We start from the raw sequence: 5,069 nt of genomic DNA on the forward strand, positions 1-5,069 counted from the left end.
ACACAAATTTATTGAGGTTTGTCTGTGACCTCAGAAACAGTCGCGTATGCATATTGTTCCACGCACACTGGAAAAGAATGTGTGTGGGGCTTCTGGGGTGAAGGGTTCTGTAGTGTGTAAATCAGTTTGGGTGTTTGTATTGGTTAGTTCTTCTCGGTCTTTGTCGAGTGTCCCTAGTTGTTCTTGCTTCGTCAATAATGATGTACTAAAGTCTCCTAGGAGAAAGGAGGTTTCTCCTTCAGTAAAGGGCTGGAGCCTCGAAAGCCCACAGTGGCATCTCTGCTCTATTTTACAGCGTCCCTAGGAGTCAGCCGACTCGGCGGCAGTAAGCTGAGCTTTCAGGGTTACTGCGGCATTACCTCCCCTTTCTTCAGCTCTGTGAGAGTCTGGTTCACGTCTTTTGACCTTCTTCCACTGTGTGCAGACATGTTTTTGGTGGCTTGTCCTCATTTAATCTACCCTTTAATCTTTAGATTGTGTCTTTCTCTCTCTTGAAACTGAATTTGCCTCAAAGTATATTTTTATCAGACAGTATTATTGCCATTCCTACTTTTATTTTATTGCTGTTAAATTTTTTTTTTCTGTCCTTTGACTTTTGGTTGAGAGAAAGATAGGGCTTTCTACTCCCCAAAAGAGTTACAGCCTCAGAAACTCACAGGGGAAGTTGTACCCTATTCTGTAGGCTCGCTAGGAGTCGCATTGACTTGATGACAGTGGAAGAGTTGACTATTAGTCTATTTTTATCATCTTTATGTCTAAGGTATGTCTTTCTCTTTTTTTAAGTTTTATTGGGATATAATCCACATATCATACAATTCAATAGATCACTCATATCAAGAAGAGTTGCACAACCGTTACCACAATCAATTTTAGAAGGTTTCCTTCTTTCTTGTACTCCTTGTTATTGGCTCCCCATTTCTCACCAACATCCCTTGCCAGACCTCCAAGAAACCATTAATCCAGTTACTGTCTTGATAGAGTCCCCTATCCTGGATTTCATACACTAAAAAAATACAAAAACTAAAAAAGAAATGAAAAGTTAACAACAATAATAAACTACAATGGAGACAACCCTCAATGGAAAAGAAAGCAGAAGAGATTAAAAACTAGCACAACTTTAACATGGGTCAAAAGTGAGATCAAATGATAAGCTGTTAAATTTTATCCTAACTACATATGTATTGGTTATTTTGGAACATGTTACCAAACATTTCTTCCTCCTCTGTTGTAGTCTCTTGGCTCCATTGAAACCCGACTAGCCTGCTGCTACTCGGAATTCTAGTTGTCATGGGCTGGTTGTCTAGACAAGCAAAACCAGTGACTGGTATATATGCATGGACAAAAACAGAACAAAACAAGAAAACCAGCTCATTGCCATCAAGTGGATGCTGCCTCATAGTGACCCTGTGGGACAGTGTAGGCTCCTGAGACTATAACTCTTCATGGTAGTTGAAAGACGTGTCCTTCTCCCGTGGAGTGGCTAGTGGCTTCAAACTGCATACCTTGTAGTTAGAAGCTCAATATGTAACCACTATGCAACCAGGACTAGGTTTACATTAGGGAAATTACTCACACAGTTGTAGAGGCCCGCAAGCTCCAATTCCATGGGTCACGTGTCGTGCTGGAAGCTTCTCCTGATTCATGGGCCTGCAAACTCTTGTGAACCCAAGATCAGCAGATCAGAGGGCAGGATTCTGGGTATAAATGTGAATGAATCCAGGTAAGATGGTAGGTTTCTGAAGATACCCATGATTGACAGATAAGATTGGAAGGCCACTGATTCAAGTCCAAAGAACCAGAGATAGATGAAGAGCCAGATGAGAGATCCAGACTGAGCAAAAAGCAAGCAAGCGTTTCCACTGGGTCACATCTATTGGCAGTAGCCCACTCCCACAACAAAACTTCCTTAAAACGGACTGACTACTCATAGCATGTCTCCTCATGGAAGCAATAACACTATGTTAGAGCTCATATTGGGAGATTACTACATCTTAATCGTGCAGCCAACGACTGACTAGACAACTGGCTGAACTAAATTGACACAAAACTTTAACTCTCACACTAATGGTATGGTTCCAGCATCATGGCGACAATGAGTCCACATCATTATGACAAACTGACAGATGGTCGGTAGTAGCAAGAAGTGAGGAAAGCAAATAAGCAAAGTTGCAGAGGTGGGAATGTCATAGCATGTTTAGGAAGAAAACATCATGTAAACAAATAAATTAGTGCAATAACAAATGTACCAATTCTTAAATTAGTTTGGCTGCAATAAAGGCTTGCACTTTTGTTTATAATATCCTCTGAAATTGAGTTTTTGAATTTTATATGTGTATGTGATCTTTATATTATATATATATATGTATATATATGTATATATATGTCTAGGTCCATATCTATATCTATACCTATATTTATATACATATCTATATCATATATAGATCCTTGGCAGTATTATTCCCATACAATCATTATCTAATGCTCTTATTGAGTATCTATTGTAGATGATTAATCATTAAGCATATCCATTAATCAATGCAGTTTTCATGTTGCTTCCCATCCAATGGGTTCTTACACTGTTTTCACCATTACATTCTAATATTTTTTAGCCACCAAGTGGTGGTAGGACACCAAGATTAAAGACCAAATCTCATTCCCTGAAATAGCACATATTGTTAATAACCCATAATTATCACAACAGTAATTTTTCTACAATACTGCAGAGATCTGTATCATAAATAATCTATTTTATTTGGCAGTTTTATCTTTCCAATGTATTTTCTGTTATTTAAAATATACACATTTCAATATTGAGCTACTGTACCATGTGATGTTCTCATTTTATAAAATTATTATTAACAGCACAAGCCCTGACTTTTAATTTAGGGTGGTTTTAGCTTGTAATTTTTAAAGTGCTTTTATGACTAGAAGCCATTTTTCAGTGATAATTAAAATTATATTAAGTGAATCTTGTAAAATGTAACACCATAAACAGTTACAGTGGTGCTAATCTGATAAATCGCTAAAGCAATAAATGCCATTAGCACTTTAAGCACATAGAAAACAAACATATAGGAAGACACAGAAGCAGACATAATGGTAGCTCTTAAAGTTTGACATGATGAGCAGTTAAGGTAGCATCTTCTAAGATTTTTGCCAGCAGGTTAAAGGTTCTAGATGTATGCTGTTCTATCTATCTTACAAGAATAATAATAAGAATATTTTTTAAATCCCAAAATATACCGCTTTGAAGGAAAATGAAGCAATGTGCATTTACATGAAAATTAAGAAAAAAATTAAATAATCTAGTGGAAGGAAGCCTATTGTTTCCAATAAATGTATATTCATTTTATCACCTTTTAACTCATACTTCAGACCTTATTATCTAACTTTTTTTTTTGAGTGTTTAAAGTTTATTGAGGGTGTCCAGGGCTACAGAGGAGTTTCAGGTGCTGGGGAACAAGACCCAGTGTCTGCCTGGAGGGGCAACAGCAAAGCAGAGTGGCCGGCCAACAGAGGGTGGGGTCTGCAAAGAGGATGGAGAAATAAGGGCTCCACATCCCTAACCCCCTTCACGCCCAAGGGATGTCCAGCTTGGGAAGGGGGCCCTTGGGCTGGGTTTACTTGAAAGTGTGGCTCTCAGCCCCTCCACGCCCAAAACCTTTGGGCCCGAACATGGCTGCATAGCAGGGGTGGTTGCAGTCAGGCTTGCCCTCATGCTCAGCGTGACTCCCGGAGGTCAGCGTCTTCCCACATTTCTCACACTTGAGGCAGGGCCTGTGCCAGTCCTTCCTCAGGGACCTCACCTCGCTCAGCGAAGTACACCTCCTTGTTGCACTTGGGGCATTTGGGCATGGCGGCGCTGGTCGAGGATGCAGGCAGCTGGAAGCGGTGCAGACTGACGGTGGACGGCACAGATGGCGGGGGCCTTATTATCTAACTTTTACTAGAAATTTCACTACAGGTTCAGCTGAAATATTTTGATCCCAAGAACCCTGAGAACAGAGAGCAAGATTGAATTTATTTGAGGGCCAAAACTTCCCTTAAAGAAGAAGAACCAAAATAGCAAGTTTAGTGTAGCAGCATGCATCAGAACTATACAATGGTGTCCTAGAATAACCTGCTCTTTGCATGATCAGTAATGAGGGCTGGCCCCAAAGATGCTCATGCTCACCAACTTAAATCTGAAAAGCCTGCAATGTGCAGGTTACTGGATGAAATAATAAATTCACATTTACATTATCACTCTAGAACATACCTTTAAAGGGAATCAATCGATCAAAAATTGGAAGTCTTTTTAGAACTAGAGAAAGAATTAAATGCATTAATTTGAGGACATGTATTAGATTTCATTTTATTAATTTATAAGACAAAATATATAATACAGAAAATATCATTCCAAATTTTTTAATTTGCAATTTTACAATTTGGTGTGTCCTCATTCAAGTTCCTTTTTAATGAAAATTTGGTGTAAAAAAAATCTGGTTCAAATGCATGCATTGCATCCTCAACAAGGAGAATTGTGGCTGTAGTTGTAGGTGTTGGTGAATTGTGTGGTGAGACAAGTGTGTGCGTGTACTAGGGTGGATAGGGCATATGGAAATGTTTCAGAGAGAAAGAGAGTTCAGAAGAGCAATGTGGGAGAGAAATCCTGAGCACAGGGTGGCTCTCCTGCTGCTTCTCCCCAATGTCATTGTTTAGTGTTTTGGTTAATAATAAATATAGTTGTCCACACTATGAGAGATGCATCATTAAGAATAATGTAAATTTCCTTTGTCAAGAAAGGAAATAAAAACAAAGATGGATTACTCTAACCATGGGTCAATTTGTCATAGTGTGATGGGCTGTAAATGGCTCTGGTGTGAAAGCCTCTAACAAGGGGTAAACCTTGGAAAGTGCTGGCTCTTAAGCAAGAAACCCAGTCACGTGGCCTTCCAGTCTATTCAGACCAGGTGGTGACATAGAATGACCCCGCAGGGTTTCCCAGGCGCTGGCGATCTCTTTTTGGTGGGAAACTGTTGCATGCCCTTCCCACATCTCTCCTACAGAAAGATTGATAGATTGGAAAT

At 39.5% G+C, this 5,069-nt stretch overlaps 1 pseudogene; it reads right to left on the reverse strand.

Annotated features, from left to right (window-relative positions):
- Positions 1-3,620: 3,620 nt before the first annotated feature.
- On the reverse strand, positions 3,621-3,855 carry LOC115871029 (annotated as a pseudogene).
- Between the last annotated feature and the right edge of the window lie 1,214 nt (positions 3,856-5,069).

The sequence above is a fragment of the Echinops telfairi genome, unplaced genomic scaffold (assembly GCF_000313985.2).
Source record: "Echinops telfairi isolate 266 unplaced genomic scaffold, ASM31398v2 ScPeMD7_3533;HRSCAF=4204_0, whole genome shotgun sequence".
Taxonomy (NCBI): Eukaryota; Metazoa; Chordata; class Mammalia; order Afrosoricida; family Tenrecidae; genus Echinops; species Echinops telfairi.